The sequence below is a fragment of the Protopterus annectens genome, chromosome 12.part0, assembly GCF_019279795.1.
Source record: "Protopterus annectens isolate FY-2018-M chromosome 12.part0, PAN1.0, whole genome shotgun sequence".
In the NCBI taxonomy this organism is placed as follows: Eukaryota; Metazoa; Chordata; order Ceratodontiformes; family Protopteridae; genus Protopterus; species Protopterus annectens.
Window position 1 is genome coordinate 166,622,643 of NC_056746.1, and position 20,698 is coordinate 166,643,340.

General features: G+C 42.6%; 1 protein-coding gene across 5 annotated transcripts in view; it reads left to right on the top strand.

The window, feature by feature from the left end:
- The window catches only part of TSC2 (TSC complex subunit 2), a 3,048,576-nt gene that overhangs the window by 1,344,092 nt on the left and 1,683,786 nt on the right, over nt 1–20,698 (top strand). The gene's annotated exons all lie outside the window — the stretch shown is intronic.

Below are 20,698 nucleotides of genomic sequence, written 5' to 3' on the forward strand. Positions count from 1 at the left end.
ACAGTTGCCTATGGGTCAAGTATATTTTCAGATATCATAAGAGATATACTCCAATAGAAAAAGAACTGTTAGCATTAGTGTATGGTTTTGAGAATTTCCACAAAATGTGTCTGATAAATATGTTTTGGTGGAAACAGACCACAAATCGTTGCAAATCATATTGAGAAAGTTCTTGCATGAGGCACTACCAAGATTGCAGTGTGTGTGATTTAATCTACAGAAGTATGATTTGAATGTAAAATACTAAATGAGCAAGGAGCTTTTACACGGCAGAATTGTTGAATATAGCATATTTACCATAGAAGCTAGAAAACCTTCCAGAGAAACTAGTGATTCTTAAGGCTGGCTCTGTGGTGCACAGGGATAGTGCCCTGACTGCAACCCAAGTGACGAGGGTTTGATCAGTTGTCTTGGCTCTAGAATTAACTAGATAGGGAGGGAGAGGAATAAAGTATGTGGCCCACTTTCCTCCCCCCTGGGTGGGTGAGGTAGGAGGAGAGGATTTTCTGTGCACTTAGAGGCACAGAGGTATTGAAATCCTCCCTAGAGGAGACTGGAGAGACCACTGCTCTAGGGAGAGGATTGGAGAAAAAGCCCCTTGCAGAGGTGAGGGGACACCCAGAATAGATAACCCATTGCATGCTGTTTCCCAGAGCCGTACCGGATGCATGCATTTAAGCTGAGGACAAAAAAGAAAAAAAAAGCTGTAAGGAAATCCGGGACGTGTAACATTGTGACATAAGCTGTAGAAGATTACTACATTTACAGTTTGAGGAAAAGTAAGAATCCTACCTATGCAAGTTAATGATCCTCTTGCATAATTAATAAAATGTCATTGCCATGGTACTATATGGAGTCTATATTACTTAAACGAAAACTGACATGAGCAAATGTTGCGAATATCAAAAAAGTGAATGCAGATCGCTGTAGGGAATTCTCCCCTTTACTTCAATGGAGCGTGATCTCTGAGTTTGTATATTTAAGTAGCGGGAGGGGTGTGGAGTGCAGGGGGGCTTGCCCCCCTGTATAAAACAGTTTCTGAGAGTTTTCCTGTGTTAGGTGTTCTATGCTTTCAATATGTGTCGCTCAAGCAGTATTCGCTCATGTCAGTTTTCGTTCCTATAATATAGACCCACTATATGATGCCTCCTTTTAGCTCTTGCCTTCCATGAGTGAGTAAATGGGCAATATGGAGAGGAGCAATACATGACCATTGGTGGAGGGAGGCCTGCAAAATAAATAAAATATGTGCAAAATAAGTATGCAGAGTTGTGATATTTTGCCTAAAAAAATAAGATAATGCTAATGTATAGCTGAGCAAGGACTTGAAGGTCGTCCAGGGAGGTTGGCAGCAGGGGGATGTAATTAAAGTAAGTTATTAGTGTGACTAAGTAACTTTTAGTGGATAGTTGGTAAATGGGACAAGGCATTTGTTTTCATAATTTACCAAAAAAAATATATATATATCTGAGTTTGTTTTGCATGAATGGTATACAAAGTAGGTAGGCAAGTCTTGGTAGATCTAAAGATGTTATGTTGTCCCATCATCCAATGATAAGACTAAATAATTAATTTTTTCGTTACAAATTTGATTATAGCCGAGTATTCACCAGTCTTGAACAATACTTAATTAAGCTGAAGAATAACAAAATTAAGAAGCTTGATAGAGACACAAAAGCTTACAACAACGGGGTGGCGTACCCCCTCCCTTCTGTTGCTCAAGTCTGGCATGGTTATAAATCTAACAATGTACCTTTTGCTAAAAGAATGACAGCTCAGAACCCTACAGTGAACCATATGGGTAATGATTTTATGCTAGATTCACAATTGTCTGATAATAATGTTAATAACGAATCAGCTATGCAATTTGAGCTAAGAAGGAGTGAAAGACTACAAAACAATAACAACAAATCAGGGCAGAATAACACGAATACACATAATCCTAATTTTATAGGAGCAAGGCCGAAGACAGGCCAATTTCAACAGAAACAGAAGCCCAAGAATTAATTGACTTAAGTGGATACAATCTTTTAAATCTTCTTGAGCATGACTCTCATGGTTCCTTTGCCCTGGATAAAAACATTATACTTCGTGAAAGTCAACTAGTTGAAGTGGACAGTAGTGATGAACTTCCTTTTTGTTCAGTTACTCTTGATTTTTGTGACCATCGAGTTGAATTAGGTCCCAGTATAGTGACCAATTTAGACAGTGATTTCAAAGTATATAATTTTTCTGGTGTTAATATTACACCTGCACTAGTAGAATTACTGTCTAAAGGGTATACTTATGTTCCCCCACAGAGGTTGGACGTTGAGGTCTATTATTGATAAATTGTTCACAAGGAAACTCAATTTTAACCTCATGATGGGTGGTGATAGTTTTATTAATAACAACCAATTTCGAATACCAAGTGTTTTTAATCCACCACTACACCCCATTCTGCAAGTTTTTGAACTTATGTGCGAGTTGGACATCCGTCAACAATTCTCATACCAACAACGCCATCCACAGGAAAATGCAAATCTTCACATTGAGAAGGAATGTATTGATTTTGTTGGACTTCATGATCTTCGGGTTTGTAAACCTGACAAAGGTGGTGGGATGGTAGTTTTTGAGCAAATTGATTGTTAATCGTATGAGAAGTTTAAGTAATCCATCTTATTAATGTAGTTCACGATCTGAAGTCAACACAGCCCATCTACATATTAAGAATACCTTAGAAGAAATGTATGTAGAAGGGAGAATTGACCAACATATGTTTAACTACATGTCCACTATGTATCCTAGATTTCCAAGTTTATTTGGTATACCTAAAATCCATAAAGATGTTAATAATCCTCCAATTCGCCCCCTTGTTGATAGTAGGGGTTCTCCAACATATTCTTGCGCTAAGGTTATTGACTCAATCTTGCAAAAATTTTTGACTCATGAAAACCAAATATGTAAGGACTTATGGTCTTTTTTTAGATAAAATCAATAAGTTGGTTTTCAATAAGGATTTTAACTTCCTCACAATAGATGTCAAAGTTTTATATACCTGTATCCCTCATGATATTGCTTTGGATTGGGTCAGGGAAGAACTAACTTTACATGGTTGTTCTAGGAGAGAGAATTAGTAGAGAAATTAATGGATTTAGTACTTAACAACAACAACTTTGTTTTTGGTGAAGATTTTTACTTGCAGAAAGTGGGTGTAGCAATGGGTTCCCCTTGTGGAGCCAGCATCGCTAATTTAGTGATGGCTCGTTGGGAACACTTATTTGTGCTGTCAAACTTTGAGTATAAAGATAAAATTATTTTTTAAACCTGATATTTGGATGATATCTTTATATTGCTAAATGGCAATAAAGATATCAGTGACAAGATAGTTGATTATTGTAATGGCACTACTGAGTTCCTGAAGTTCACCTCAACATTTTGTAGTGAGTCTACAGCATAGTTAGATATTTTGTTATCTAAAGACTGCTCACTTCAGAAATACATAGCCAAGATATACAGGAAAAGTACATATTCTAATGCTTTTTACATTATTCAAGTTGTCACCCTTATCATCAAAAGCGGGCAGTTAAGGGCCAGTTGGTGAGGGCCGCCAGAATTAACACCCTTGAAAAAGATTTTCATGACGAATGTTTACTGTTAAAGAATATGTTTTTCCACCGTGGCTACCCTGAAAGCATGGTCAATGAACTTGTAAAAGAAGTAACGGATAAACAGTTAAAACGTTACTATAGACCTATTTTAGATAGTGAAAATACACAATATGTTCATGACAATAATGCTGATAAGTTCATCAGTGACAACCTTGGTTCCAACAATGACCGTATGTACAAAATACCATCTTATGTAACAACTTACTGCGTTAATAGTAATGCTTGCTTTAACATCATTTGCAAAAAATTGGACTATTTTTAAGGGTGACACTAGTATTTTTAATAAATTGGGTGATAAACCTATGGTAATATATAAAAATGCAAAAAATCTTAGTGCTACTTGAACAACGTCAGCGTACTTATCCTCGAATAGTTGGCATGTACAATTGCCAATCCTGCAACTACTGCCAATATGTCACTGAATCAAATAGATTTACAGTTAATAATTACCAGTTTACTTTAAAATGTCGAGTTAACTGTAATTCTAGAATGATTGTTTGTTTGGCTCAATGCCAGGCTTGTCCATCATTTTATATAGGAAAGACGGAGAGACGTCTCCGTGATCGTTTATACGAACATATTTATGCAGTTCAAAAGAACAAATGTGAAAAATGCTCTAGCTAAGCACATTATTTCCCACCCAGACCACAAGTTTAAGTTTTTGGTTATAGACCAGATTAGTGAGGACTTTAGGGGTGGTCCTACACCCCTAAAATTAGAAGAACTTCAATTGTTGTGGCAGGTGAGATTAAATGCTTACAATGCTCCTGGTTTAAATGAATGTTGTTCTGTTATTAGCATCTTAAAGCTTAAAAGTTTATTGCGATAGCTCAATTCATGGTTATAATTTTGGAATTTTTAGTTTATTATTTCTTTATTATTGTATTTAGGAAGTTTTACTTATTTGTTTTTTGAAAGCACATGCTGTTGTTGAAGGTGGTGCTGTTGTTGAAAAGTATGTTGCCTTTAAAGGTGTTTTTCATGTTCATTTGATTTTAATTGCCTATTTACATAATTAATTTGCAAATTTTTAGTATTTAAACTACTTGAGTGGAGAATATGCCTTGTCTGAAGAAGTTTGGGCATTTTGTCAAACGAAAAGCGCTTTACTGTTAAACTTGGAGTTTTTATGTTTTTCATCTGCCGAGTGGTACCTTGCTTCAGTTTTGTTTTTGATTATCATGTTGTCCCATCTCGCCTTTGTTCTTACTGGTTGAGTTCAGAGCCGATCCTCTGTTCCAACTCTGCTGATATACAATAGCTCGAGAGCTTTTACTGGCTCGAGGCTACTCCTTATCCCAACATGCTTAGCGGCAGCTACCCAGATCTTGTTTGCCGCTTGCGGCATCGAGATTGCTGAAATACTGGCTCAGGCTAAGTACTTTGTTTTTTCTAGTTATTGCTAATTTTTCGTAAATTTACTACTTATATTGACTCGTTAGTGTACATATTTCCTCGTTTGTCTAACAACCCCTTTCTCTGCTGTTTGTGGTGTTTTTGGCTGTTGTTTTTTTCTTTCACGCCTGCTTTCCCCTTAGAGCCCGTTTAAATTAGAGGGATCTTTCCTTTCCTTTCCTTACCCTTTTTCTGGGATTGCCATTTAAGTTAGAGGCTGTCCCCCTTCCTTCTTCCTTTAAAAAAATGTATATATATAATAAGGTTTTTTTTCCTTTATGAGCCTGTTTGCTTCTACTTGTTGTAGGCTGTGAGTGATGGTTTTCTCTGTGGAAACTTTTTCCTGACTAGTGTTATGTCTAAAGAGTCTGAACCCTCTGGGTTTAAAAAATGCGACTCATGTTGCCAGAAAATGTCCCTTATGGATGGGCACATGAGTTGCGTTTATTGTTTAGGGGCTGTTCACTTGCAGGACTCTTGCTCGGTCTGTCATGCTTTCAGTTCCAAAGTCCTGCTGGAGATAAAAAAATAAGCTGATTTTACGTGGCCTCCTGAAAAACCCTCAAGATGCCTCTCTCAGGATCCTCAGCCAGTCAAAGTGTCCGAGAAACACTTCAAGCCATCGGTTCCGAGCTCAGAACAGACAAAAATTACTGAGAAGCCTTCGGCTCTGTTGTCCCCCAGCATTCGCTCTGACAAAACTAAGTCTCTGGCGGATCCATCTGTGTCCTCGGAGCCTGTCCGGATCCATAAGAGATCAAGGTCTCCCTCTTTGGAGCCAGTACACTCTGCTGAGACCTGGAATGGACAGTCACTGATCCTCCTCACACTCCTCTCAGTCCTCCAGACTTTTGGATCACGACGGGAAGAGAGTGGTCAACAGGCTCCTCAAGTCACAGGCACTTGCTAAATTACTCTCGAACCCAGCCCATAAGGATTTGGGTCCTTCAGCTTTCCCAGCTTCTTCATGGATTCCTCCTCCTCCAACTCTCTTGAGCTCTGAGCCAGACTACATGGAGATCGTGGTGGTGGAACCATCTGCTCCGGTTTCTTCTCCCTTATTGGTTCTGACAACCGCTCCAATCTCCTCAATGTCTCAGTCCGTTGAGGGGTCTGGGCGCCAAAGCTCTCTCCAGCTCCGAGGGGGGAAGTGGCATCGGACCCTTGTCCGACCCCGCTCTCCCTCTTAGAGCTTTGGCACAGGTGAGCTGTGCTCCTACATCAGCCTCAGAGCCTTCGCTCCCAGTTCGAAGAAGATATCCAGGCTCTTCGGAGCCACCGGCTCCTTCGACTCGGGACTGTGGCTCCTTCAAGATTCAGTTGCATACGCTTCTGTTTCTTCATAATCTTTGTTAGAGAGAAAAAGAGGGCAGTAAGATGGAAGTTCTTTACTGAACCTGCCTGCTTCACTGTTATCGATTGAGTACAGTGATTGTGACTTAGTTAGGGGCACCAAACCTCCTTTGAGATGCAAATTAATGAGGGCTGTAACAGGGTGTGCAGTGGCATTAACAGCAGTTTTAAATATTCTTGGGGGAGTGTGCTACCTGTGGAGCCAGACCATCTGTTTAAAACAAGTTTTTGAATGATCGTGCATGAAATCGGTATGTATGCTACTAACATTAACAGAGTTCAAAATGTATGATTTGAAAGTAATGGCTAAACTTAAGGCCTTTTCTAAAAGAGAGGGATTGGCATTTAAGTTGTCTTGATTTAACCTTGGCTGAGTAGATGAATGCTATCCTACAAAAATTGCATTGGATTGAAATAAAAATTTTACTGTTAAGTAGTTTTTCTAATTGTTCATCAGTAGATGTTTTGCAGTCGTTCTTACTTCATTCGATAAATAAACTGAGGCTTGGAGATTCAATATTAAAGCAGCTTTGTTACAAATGATATATGTCTGTCGTTAAAGTTTTTGTAACCGGTTTGTGACCCAAGGCATATATTTTGCTTTAGCACAATGCCAACACCATGTGGCCATGTTAAGAAATAAGAAAGATGCTATAAATTTATTTTGTATAGGAGAAGATAGCTGAAGGGTATCTGGTTTGTTATGGAGTACTGAGTTTAAATGAAATGTTAAGGTTTTTAACGTCTCTTAAATAACACTGTATGTGCTTTGTAGAGCCTTCACTGATCCCAGAAAACAAAAGTCAGATGTTTATGTAGATATCCACCCTAACTAACTTTTGTGTTACTTAAAGTATATTTTAGTATATTTTTCCTGTAGTTCTTTTTCTGCTATCCTTTCACCACAGCTGTTTAGCCCTCATCTTCTCTTAGACACCTGCAATGTGACTTGCAATGTCACCAGGAGAGGGAGTAGGGATTAAAAAAAAAATTGCTAGAGCTTTCCCCTCCAGTGGGTATCAGGGCAAGCCGTTCCACAGAAACATGCCCTGCAGTACCAGTCCAAGTGAAATATGAGTGCTTTTACTCTTTGGCTGAAATTCAGCTACTACGTATCACATAGAAGACCAGTGTACATCTCTGTGTGTGTGGTGTTTGCTTTTGCACCTAGCTACCATTGGATGTCAGTACTGCAGCAAATCTGTCTACAGCTCTCTTCCCAAGATGGGAGAGCTTGCTGTGCTCACTCCCACATGTCTTGATGGACTCTTACAGCACTTGATTTCACTAGCTTATCCCAGGCCATCTGCGTTGTATCAGGGCTTCACCCCAGTATGGTGCCAGGCAGGTTAAGATCCAGTCTGAAGGTTTCTCTGTACCAGAGTGTGACAAGACCGTTTTTTTCTTGCCAATACCCTTCTTCAGGCAGCACCCCTCTTTCCAGGAGGGCCATACCAGCCAATCCTGGAGTAAATTTTTGGATACTGATCCAGTCATCTAGCTTATGTTTCAACAAAGATAGTGAGTCACACTGATTAACATGCAGTGAAAGTTTGTTCCAAAGGCTTGGGAAATGCTGGGCTAAAACCCTTCCTGGCATCATGGTTTATTTAATTTTATGGTGAAAAGTTAGGTCTCTGGTCCTAGTATTGGTTGAGGTGTTGGACTTGAGGGGAAACAGGAGCTCCAGGACAATCAAGTCTCTAATTGAACAGTAAGGGAGACCAAGATCACTCCCTCAAAAGTCTGTAAGACAAAGGGCTAGAGCTTCCAGCCTCTCTCGGTAGCTCAGGGACTTGAAGCCTGTGGAAGTTTTTTTTTTTTTTAATTTTTAGGAACCTTTGGGGTCCTTCTGATTGGTATGTTTAGTAATACATCCCAAAGGGGTGTTTTACATTAACTGGCTTGATCAATGTGGAGTTTAAGGGAGTGATTACTTTTTTTTAGACCTTTTGCAGTAGCGTTGTGTTTGTCCACTTTGGGAATTTGAAGGATGCCTCTAAAGTGAACTTGTCTTTGCAACACCACTCATGAACTTTAGCATTACAGATGTAGACTATGTGGAGGGGGGGGGCTTTTAATTGACCAATTAACCAAGCAGGATCCGGATTTTACTCAAGGTTTTTTTAGTGCTAAGAAAACCGGACTGGAGACCCATCTTGGATCTCAGCCAGTTCAACATGGCAGTTCAGCAAACCAAATTCTGAATGGTCTCAGTTCAGTCAATACTTCCATTTTTTGGAAAAAGACAACTGGATGTGCTCTGTAGACCTCCAAGACACTTATTACCACTCCAGGATGTTTCTGTGCTTTTGGCTAAGAGCCAGTCATTTCCAATTCAAGGTGCTGCCCTTTGGTCTGACCACAGCTTACAAGGGTGTTCACCAAATGCATGACAGTGGTAGCAGCTCATCTAAGGCTGCAAGGATTTAGAGTATTTCCATATCTCGACTAGCTCCTCACTGCTACCACCAGGCATCACTTAGAACGGCCAGGAGATTACACCCATATGTCTTTGTACATCTGTAGGCATAACAATAAATTTTGAAAAGTCAAGACTTCAGCCTTCTCAACAACTAGATTCCATTGGAGATTATTTAGACACCGTTTCAGGGATTGTGACTCTCCCTCCAGAAAGACTACAATGCATCAGATCTTAAGTCAGACAAATTCTGCGGAGCAAGAGTGTCCCGGCAAAGCTAGTTCTTCAAGCAGGCTCTGTGGTAGCATCAGTCACTCTTGTTCCACTGGCGAGGTATCACATGTGAATCTTGTTACTAGCTTTCCAATGGTCCCTGATGCACCAACCAATGCCTCATCTAATTTTGATTACCAGTCACTGCAAACAGGACCTCATGTGGTGGTTACACTCAACCTAGATTCTCTTGGGTCGGCCATTTATACTTCCACAGCCCCGAGCCATAGTGACTATGGATGCTTCCCAGATAGGGTGGGTGGGGCATTATCTGGGAAGAACAGTCCAAGGGACGTGGTCCCAATTAGAGGCCAACTTGCACGTCAGTGTGAGAGATGAAGGTAGTGCTGTTAGCTTTGCAAGCACTCCAAGATGCCCTTTCTCTTGGGACAGTAGAGATTCAGACAGGCAACATGTCTGTAGTCCGGTATATAAACAAACAAGAGTGAACCAAATCTTGCCTGCTGTGTCGAGAAGCACTCAGAGTTTGGCAATGGGCGATTTCTTCCAACCGCTTTCTGACAGCAAAGCACATTCCAGGGCACTCCAACGTAGTAGCGGACAAATTGAGCTGAACAGTTCTCTTGCCTTACGAATAATCTGTCAATCCTTTAGTGACAAACAAGATTTTTCCCCACTGGGGCAAACCTTGCTGCAAACTTTTTCTGTCTCTTCCCCTAAACAAAAAGTGCAGAAGTTACTTTGCCCTACTCCCACTTCCGGGGAGTCATCCAGAGATGCTCTTCTCCACGGATGGCCTCCCAGTCTGCTATATGCTTTTCCTCCACTCCTACGTATTTCACAGTTCCTAAAGAAAGTCAAAAGGATGAAAAATTCAATAATCTTCATTGCCCCCTTTTGACCTTGATGGGGTTTGGTTTCCCTTCCTTTGGCCTCATTTAATAAGGAAACCATGGATTCTGGACCAAGCTCCAGATCTGCTAACTCACCCAGAGGGCATGGTTCATCTGAATCTCAGACATCTGAAGCTCACTGCATGGCTTCTCCAATTCCCATGATTGGCAGACATCCTTTTCTCTCTTCTCCTGTCCAATGAATTGTTGTTGCTCATCACAAACCTGCTACTAGGAAACTGTATCAAAGCAAATGGGAAGAATTTGCTAAATGAGCACTGGGCAAAGAACTGGACCCTTGTACCAGTCATATTCATGAAGTTTTGGATTTTGTTAGCTACACTTCACCAATCTGGTTCCTTTACATCTACGATTAAAGTTAATGTAGCAGCGATTTCGAACTTTCAAACGGGACTGAATGGTACTTCTCTAATTTCACTCAAACTTTGTAAAACATTCTTAAAAGGACTCCTAATGCTAGGAACTCCTTTTAAAGAACCTACTCCCCCTTGGGGATCTAACTGTTGTTCTATAGACCCTTACTTTGAACCCTTTTGAACCATCAACAACTTGCGACTTAAAACATTTGTCTTGGAAGACTTTATTTTTGGTGGCTATCACTTCTGCCAGAAGAGTATCTGAGCTTCAGGCCCTGTCTTGCAAACCACCCTGCTTAATATTTTACAAAGATAGAGTTGCACTTCGAACAAATCCATCTTTCTTACCAAAGGTAGTCTCCAAAACCAACATTAATCATTCACTACAATTGCCATTTTTTCCCTAATTTTTCTAATAAAGGGAATATGCCCTTCATTTACTTGGAAGTGCACAGACAACTATGTTTTTATCCTCAAGAATAAGGATTTTAGGAAATCAGATCAATTATTTGTGGCATTCTTTCCTCCAGTTTCTAAGGTTACCTTGGCTAAATGGCTTAGAGACTGCATCCCATTCATTTATCATCCACCTTCCAAAACCAGTTCAAGTCCATTCAACAAGAGCAGTGGCAACATCTGCAGTTTTTCTTGCCAGAGCATCTTGGGATGACATCTGTGCAGCAGCTACATGGTCTTCTCTTCGTACCTTTATCATTCATTACACATGGGATCAGGTATTGAGGAGATGAGCATCCTTTGGTCTCTATGGTGCTTAGGAATATTCTTCTATGAGACCTCCCAAGGCTAAAGTAGCTGGAGATTCTGTCGCACTGTCAAGGATTGAGTGAAGATTGACAACATCAGATAAAGAAGTTATGTCTTACCATAACATTCCATCTGTGTTGTCAATCTTCACCGATCCTTTACGTCCCCATCAAGAGACTCTGAATTAGTCCGAATTAGTCCTTAGCTAGTTTCTTAAGGGCTCATATCTGGCTTCACTTTATTATGCCTATCACTTTATCATAATTTCTTCATGTCTGTCTGCTACTTTCTTGAGCAAACTTGATCTGAGGTAATTTCAGAAAGGAGCATTATGGGTAGTGCCCAGCTCGACAGTTTGGAGAGTGCGAGCTGGAAGATGTGTGAGCGGAACCGAACCCACTGTCTAATATTGGTGGAGTGACAACACAAACAAAACATTATGGTGAGACATGACTTTTTTTTTTTTTTTTTATTCATCTCTCCATCAAGCCTTATCCTACCAAACACAACTTGCTGTCAAATTTTCATTGAAATAAACCTATCAAGAGTTCCAGTCTAAATAAAAAGGCCTTATTGACATGTTCTTCCCATATTTGCCGAAGGTGTACTTGATCTTTGTCAGTCCCATACTCCCCCTTTCAAAAAATATAAAAGATCCCAACACAAATTTAGCTCCTCACTCTATGGTCATGCAGACTATAGTCTCCCTTATATGTCAAATGTTCTAGCTGTCATTCTTTAAGATATATTCAATATTGGTGTGTAAAGTATTACTTTAAATATATTCGGCAGTCCACCATGTAGGCCAGCCGTTGTTGGGTAAAGAAAGAGTGCAGTCTTAATGATAGTGCCATGTATCCTGGTACCACAGTTCAAAATAACTGCAATTTAGATCCTCAGTCACAATAATACTACTTTGTATAAGAAGGTAGAGAAGGAGAGCGTAAAGAAATGTCTTTTGGGTTAAAGGTGCATAAAGAACAGCAATCCTAACATGATTGTTCACTAAGCAGTAGTAGTTCTGCCCAGTTCAATATGGACTATTGAATGTCACTTTGTCGGTCTGTATGGAAAAGCTTGCATAGCCTAGAAGAAGGTAGCATGACTCATATTCCAAGTAACATGGCCTCCCCTCCCCACCTATGAGTAAAACAATGAACTTATCTTCCTACTGTCAAGGTGCATAATATCCTAATTCTCCCTTTTAATCCTGTCCAAGACAGATAGCAGTAATCTGTTTGTACTCTTCAGGGTAAGAGAAAACACTTTTAAGGTACATGTGATAGAAACTGCTACAGTTTTTCTAGTTTTCTTTTTACATACATAATGTGAAATTTCTTCACCAAAACATCTGACTGCTGTTCTTTTTTCTGAAGATTTCTGTCCATCTTCATCACTGCCCGCCTGTAAAATCTCAGGTTGGACAGATACCATTACTCCACAAAGATATTCCTTTTGAACATCAGGTAGTACAGCAAGAGACTCCGTGGCTGACATATCAGGAGGAAAAGTTGGCAAGAGTTATCCTCCTTGTTAGGAAGTTATTTTTGTTTTTTTTTTGAAGGCATTAATGCAGTCTGTAATTATGCAGTATCTAAAAATGGAGTACCTTTCCTCTCCCTTCCATACTCAGTACATTTAATGGCACAACCCCTTCTAAAATGTCTCCAGTCTTCACAACCACCACACCTTTTTATTTTAGGGCATAAGCTAACTAGATGGCATCAGTCCCACAAGATAGGTTTTATGGTTGGAAAAAGCTGTCTACTGTTGAACAAAAATAATATTGGGTATAAGGAAACAAAGAATTGCTGTCATTGTTTAGATATTCGGGTTTTTCCGGCATTCCTAATACCTTGTCCATGTACCAGTACAATTAGTATGTTTGTTAGTAAGTTTAAGATGTAAGGCTGTGACAGTGCACGTCAAGCATAGCAGTAGTAACTTCCTCAGTCAACATTTCATTATGAATTGTAATGAAAGCTGTCTTATAATGTTTTAAGTAATACAGTAAATTCACAGTTAACCGATACCAATGGGGATTGGTAGATGCCAGATAACTGTAGATGTTAAGTTGTCTATCTCGCCTTCATTCTTGCTGGATGGGTTCGGAGCCGACCTCGGCTCCGACTCGGCCACTCTAAAGCTCGAGAGTTGGTTTCACCGGCTCGAGGCTCCCCTTATATCCCACAATGCTAGGCGAGAGTTACCTCAGATCTCGTTTGCCGCTACAGCTTCGAGGTTGGTTGTTCTACCGGTTCCTGGTGAGTTTAAGCTTTTTCTATTAAAAGTTACTCTTTTTACCCCTTTTTAGTTTAATTATTATCAAATTAGTGTAGTTCATTGAACTTTATCCCCGACCTAATTTTTTCCCGTTTTTTGTTTAAAAGAACTTTTAGTTCTTCCCTTGGGCCTTGGGCCTTCCCTTCCCTAGGGAGTGTTTGTGTAGTTTAAACTACTGTTTATTGTACTTTATTTTTTAGTATTTTTACTAAAGTAGTTATTTTGACAGGGTATAACTGGTGTGTTTGAGTGTGTGTTTGTGTTCACCAGTTAGGCTATGTCTAAAGAAGCAAAGGTCTCCGGATTCAAGAAGTGTGATGCGTGCTGTCAGAAAATGTCTCTGACAGGCGCTCACACTTCTTGTGTCTATTGTCTGGGGCCTTTGCACCTGCAGGACTCCTGTGCTGTTTGCCATGGCTTCAGCCCCAGGGTCCTGCAGGAAAGAAAAAACAAGCTTATTCTGAGAGGCTTGTTGAAGCCTGAGGATTCCCTGTCTGTCTCAACACGGAAGCCCTCCAAGGCATCGAGGTCTTCGGCTCCGGCTTCTGAGCCGAGACCTCAGGTTGTTCAACCTTTGCCTTTATCGGCTCCGGCTGGAGCCGATAAGACTCAGTCCACAGTTTCTGTGGCTTCCTCGGCTCAGGCCGGAGCCGAGGGTATCGAGACCCGTGTCGGCTCCGACAAGATCTTCGGAGCCGACAACCAGAAAGAGGTCTAGGTCACCTTCTCTTGGCTCCGTTCATTCGGCTCCAGGATCTCCACTGCTGTCTGAACAGAGCCAAAGGTCTCATTCCTCTAGGTCATCGAGGCTGTCCGATCATGACCTTCAGAGGGTGGTGAGTCGACTACTCAAGTCCGAGGCACTAGCCCAGATGCTTCAGAGCCCGACTCATCAGTCGGTGCCTGCCCCGGTCCATCAACTCTTTCCTCCTTCGACTCTCTTGAGTTCGGAGCCGGGTCGTGTCGGAACCGAGACTGTGGTCACCTCGGAGCCGAGACAATTGTCTTCGGCTCCGTCGTCGGCTCCGTTTTCTTCCATGGAGGAATCTCGGCGCCGGACTTCCCACGGCTCCGAGGGGGTGAGTGGCATCGGACCCTTGTCCGACCCCCTTCTCCCTCTCGGTGCCCGGCTGGTGAGTTCGGCTCCGACATCGGCCTCGGAGCCATCACTGTCGGTGCCGAGGGGGTCCTTAGCTCCTCGGAGCGGGGACCTCTGGCTCTGCCTGACAGGGGTGCTTTCGAGGTCATGCGGAGTGTGTTAGAGCCTGGCTCTACTCCACAGTCGGCTCCGTCAGCCCCTCCCTCTATGCTGCCTCAGGGTAAGTCGACTCACTCCCTCATCCCGGACCGCAGAGAGCCAGCTCCTCAGGAGCTCCCTTTGGGATTTCATCCTCTTCGAGGCCTCTCCTGATTTGGCAGTAGACGCCCCTCGGAAGAGGAAGTGCAAGAGGAAGCACATTGACTCACCTGAGTCTATCACGTCCGACACAGATCTGGATGATTCTGAGGGTTTCCCCCGTTCCCCTTCTGAAGATGTCTCATTTGCAGACATTCTGGAGATCCTTAAACAGAGGGGAAATTGGCCAGCCCTCAACCCTTCGGAGGACGAATCTGTGTATCTTGAGGCGTTTGGCTCTCGTCCTTCCACCTCCTGGGTGTCCCCCCCTTTTGACCCCCTCATGCAGGTGGTTGCTAAAAAGGCATGGACGGCTCCTGATTCAGTGGACCCCACTCCCAGGAGACCCTCCAAATTCATCACAGCTCCATCAGACAAGGAATTTTTATCAAAAGGAGTCTCTGTGGATGCTATGGTGGTAGCTGCCGCCACAAAGAAGGAACTGGCTGATCCTTCAGTGCCTGTCCATCCACCTAACAAGGAATCTAGGTCCATGGATAGGTACGGGAAGCGGATGTTCTCCTCAGCGACATTTACTATGCGTTCGCTGAATTACCTGTGCCATTTCACTCGTCTTCAAAGGGACTTGATCAAAGAAGCGAGTGAAATGCTAAAGGACCCTACAGCTGCGGGTTTCAAAGAGAAAATGAACACGCAGCTGGCTATCCTTAATTCTATTTCCAACTCCTCCATGCGCCTCCTCTCTTATGCGGCCGATGGAGCGAGCAGAGCCGCAGGAACAGGGGTAGCCTTACGTAGGCACGCCTGGATGCGGCTATGCAATTTTGGAACCTTTCAAGGCGTCTTTCACGAACTCCCCTTTTGATGGATCATCTCTTTTGGTCCACAAGTGAAAGAAACCCTGACTAGGTGCGAGACTGATGGCAAGACCCTTTCTGCCGTCGGAGTCCGTTTTCTACTCCTTCTAGGCCTTACCCCAAAGGCCAGAAGGGGAAAGATGTGGTTCCGTAAACAATCCCAAGGGACTTCGCCTGGCGACAGAGTCGGTTCCCGCCAGAGGCAGAGGGGAACAACAATGGTAGACGCCGCCCTAGAGGCAGAGGGGTCCGCAGAACCAGGGCAATCGAGAACGTCCTCCGATAAGCCCTTTCAGCATCCCTGAGGTGTTGCCCGACTGCCCATCTTCGGAGGCAGTCGGGGAAGATTGTCACTGTACCCAGAAGCCTGGCTATCCTTGACACAAGACAAATGGGTACAGTCCATCATTTCGAAGGTTATTCTATTCCCTTTCTTTGTTTTCCAAATCAGTCAAAAAATCCCTTCCAGATGTCCCACCGCTCAAAGGGATATAGCAGCTTTGGAAATTTCAAAACTGCTTGCAAAAGAGCTATTCAGCCAGTGCCAGCAGACCAACTAGGATCCGGAATCTACTCAAGGTTCTTTTTAGTTCCAAAGAAAACAGGGGACTGGAGACCAATTTTGGATCTCAGTATCTTGAACAGATCGGTCAAGAAAACAAGATTTCGGATGGTCACGCTGCAATCCATTCTTCCCCTATTGGGAAAAGGAAACTGGATGTGCTCTATAGACCTTCAGGACGCGTACTATCACATAAAATGAACAGACGCTCCAGAAGATTCCTCCGCTTCAGGCTGGGAACCAGTCATTTTCAATTCAGGGCCCTGCCCTTTGGTCTCACCACTGCCCCGGTGTTTACCAAATGCATGGCAGTGGTAGCTTCTCACCTGAGACGACAAGGATTCCAGGTGTTTCCATATTTGGACGACTGGCTCCTCACAGCTCCCACCAAGCATCTCCTTCTGATGGCCAGAGATTACACTTTTCGCATCTGTCAAAAACTGGGTATCTCAATAAATTGCGAAAAGTCTGTTTTGTCGCCTTGTCGCACTATTACCTACATAGGCGCAAAATTAGATACTGTAAACATGTCTGCAACACTAACGAACCAAAGGATATCAGACATTCAAAAATTGGTATCACTACTTCTCAACAACAACAGAGCCAAAGCCAGGTTAGTTCTAAAGGTGTTGGGAATCATGGCAGCGCCATACCCTCCTTCCATTGGCCAGATACCACATGCGGATCCTTCAGTGGATGCTCTTTTCTCAATGGTCATACCAGGAACTTCCAACGTCTCACACCATTATGATCACGCAAGCGTGCAAAAAGCATCTCATGTGGTGGATGTCTTCGCCCGCAGCTCCTGTTGGGGAGCCCATTTGTTCCACCTCCTCCGGTTGCTACTCTGACAACAGATGCCTCCCTGATCGGGTGGGGGCATTATCAGGGCAGGACAGTCCAGGGCACATGGCAACCAAACGAATGCCACTTGCACATAAATGTTCTGGAGATGAGAGCAGTGCTTTTAGCGTTGCAAGCCCTTCAACACTCTCTTCCCTTGGGAACGATTGCAATCCAGACAGACAATATGTCTGTAGTGTGGTACAACAACAAACAAGGCGGAACCAGATCATACCCCTGTGTCGAGAAGCACTCAGACTGTGGCAATGGGCGATTTCTTCTCAGCGTTTTCTGATAGCAACGCACATCCCGGAAGTCCAATCACATTGCGGACAAGTTGAGCAGAGCTATTCTCATGCCTCACGAGTGGTCTCTGAAAGACTCTGTAGTGAGAGATTTTTCTCAAGTGGGGTCAGCCTTGCTGCGATCTTTTTGCTACTCCCCAAAACAGCATGTGCAGTGAATACTTCACTCTATTCCCTTTACCAGGCCAACCCAGCAGAGACCAGCTAGTCCAAGTGTGGCCCGGGACTTCTGTATGCATTTCCTCCTTCCCACTGATCTCTCAAGTAATACAGAAAGCTATCGCACTGAAGGCCTCATTGAACCTCATTGCTCCTTACTGGCCTCGACAAGTGTGGTTCCCCTTTCTGCATCGATTTCTTTTGAGCGACCGTGGAATCTGGACCTAGTTCCAGATCTTTTGATCCATCAGTCGGGTCAGTTTCATCGCTCCCTCCCTCTCTGAACCTCACTGCTTGGTTCCTCCACTTCCAACCGTAGCCAGTCTTCCTCAATTATCTCACTCTGTTAGAGATATTTTGATAGCTTCCCATAAATCTTCCACTCGAAGATTTATTTGAGTAAGTGGAAACGATTTTCATATTGGGCACAAGGAAAGGACATAGATCCTTTCACCGCTTCCATCCAACTAGTCCTCGATTTTCTTGCTGAACTCTTCCATGCAGGTTCATCTCCATCTACTCTTAAGGTTCAATTGGCAGCTATTTCTAATTTCCATGTGGGTATTTCTGAATCCGCCCTAATGTCCCACAAACTCTGCAAAGCCTTTTTGAAAGGAGTTTTTCTTCTCAGACCTCCTGTAAGAAATCCTCCTTCTCCTTGGGATCTAAATTTAGTTCTTGCTTCTTTGATTCTTTCCCCTTTCGAACCTGCAGCTTCATGTTCCTTAAAGTTATTATCATGGAAAACTCTCTTTCTGGTGGCTATCACATCAGCTAGAAGAATTTCAGAACTTCAAGCACTCAGTTGTCATTCTCCTTACCTTGTGTTCCATAAGGACAGAGTTTCCTTACGAACTAACCCGTCCTTTTTGCCTAAGGTGGTTTCAACATCAAATCTAAACCAATGCATTGACCTCCCTGTCTTTTTCCCGGAGTATTCAAATAGGTCTGAACAAAAATTACACTGTCTGGATGTTCATCGTCAATTAAGGTACTACTTGGACAGGACGAAACAATTCAGAAAATCTGATCAGCTGTTTGTCTCCTATCACGGAAAGCAGAAAGGGACTTCCAGTTTCAAAGGTATCTTTATCCAGATGGCTAACATCTCTGATTACCCTTGTTTATGAGATTAGACACAAAACCTTGCCTAATAAGCCTAAAGCCCATTCCACCAGAGCTTTGGCTACTTCTCTAGCCTTCCAAGACAGACTGCCTATTGACACCATTTGTGCAGCGGCTACTTGGGCTACTCCTCACACTTTTATTTCCCATTATAAGTTGGATTTAGCATCTAGGCATAGAGCTAATTTTGGTTCCACTGTTCTCAGGAGTCTGTTCCGTTAGGCCACCGGGACAAGGTGCTAGGGACGGTCCCATCCAGCAAGAATGAAGGCGAGATAGACAACTTAACATATAGAAGTTATGTTCTTACCATAACGTTCCATGTTAGTTGTCTTCTTCTCGCCTTCTTCTTGCCCCACCCTCCTTCCCTCTGGCCTGGACAGACCTAGAGGAGTTGTGATCGTGACCTCTCTTTCTACCACCTCTTTCTTAGCTATATGCTATTATGCATATTTCTTGTTTCAGGATGTAGGTCACCCTTCTTCTTCCTGTTGTTAGAGGTGGATTCTGTTTTTCACAGTTATACTGTTTCTGTTATAAGCTGGGGTTAGCTTACAAACGAGATCTGAGGTAACTCTCGCCTAGCATTGTGGGATATAAGGGGAGCCTCGAGCCGGTGGAACCAACTCTCGAGCTTTAGAGTGGCCGAGTCGGAGCCGAGGTCGGCTCCGAACCCATCCAGCAAGAAGAAGGCGAGAAGAAGACAACTAACATGGAACGTTATGGTAAGAACATAACTTCTATTTTCTGGTTGCTTTAGCGTTACTATTAAAAATAGACCTGACTAATACTGTACCCTATACTATTTGTTTGGTTTGACTTGTTCTTAGGTTGGGTAGAGAGGTAATTTATTCCTATCTTCCTTTTTAAAACTCTAAAATTCTAAAAACATAAGGTATGTTTCTGCAGGGGGGGGGGGGGGGACAGAAAGTGCAACACGTGAAAATTGTACAGTTTCTTCAGTTTTTTTTTCCTGGTTGCTTGAGTTCCAGTTAACAGAGTTTATTGTACTGAAAAAAGTATTCCATGATATAGTATCAGAAATACTTTTGTGTAAAAAAAAAAAAAAAAAAAGAGATTTCCAAGGCTGAAATAGTGTCTAAATTAGTGTCGCAACATAGCTTTGTATCAAAATGGATTAGTGCCTGGATATCCTTAACAGTAATATTAGCCAGCTGAATGGTATGGTCACCAAGAAAGTTATCTGATGGCTTTTCCTGTCTTAAAAAAATGATGCTTCCTTTCAGTCCCCAAGATAGTTTGCGATACATTCAGTGAAGCTCCTGAGGTACCAACACAGATCCTACCCACTAGCCCTTAGTATTTTGTCCACTTCTCATGTCCTCTACTTTACCTGTTATTTCCGGTCTTCTCCCTGTTTTCTGACCACATTAACTTACCTAGCATTATGGACAGACAATTTCCCACAGTTTCCCCAGCCAGCCTGGTTGACATGGGCATCCTGAGACAATGTAGCAATTGCCTAATGTACACTGACATCCCACTTATTCTAGTCTACACAAATTCATTATGTGAGAGATGCATCTATATCAAGAACCTAGAATCCAGGTTCTCTCACTCACCAGTCAGTCCATCTGATACTAATCGGGTTGTCAGCATGCACAACTCACCTCCCGTACCTACCAAACCAACAACACACAAAACTATATATGCAGAGGTCCTTACAAGAAGCTTACCTAAACATCAGAGACAACACAAACACAAGCCTGCTTCACATAATACATCCTCTGCAGAACATAGCGCACATAATACATCACACACCAGTGTCTCAACAGTCAAGCCCCTAGGTCATAACACAAAAACAAACATCTTAGTTATAGGTGACTCAGTTGTGAGTCACACATACGTCCCTCTCACCAGGTTGGATAAGAACAAGGTCACAGTCAGCTGCCTGTTATGTGTCAGGGTTCACCATATCACACACGCACTCAAGTCTCTCAACAGGCATTGTTATGACACTGTCATAGTCCATGTTGGTGTGAACAACTTGAGACGTACCTCACTGGACTGTATGAAGAGGGACATGACTGAGCTCTTGGATTGTGCGTCTCAGGCAGGTATGTCCTTAGCCTTGAGCAGCATTTTACCTTTGCCTAG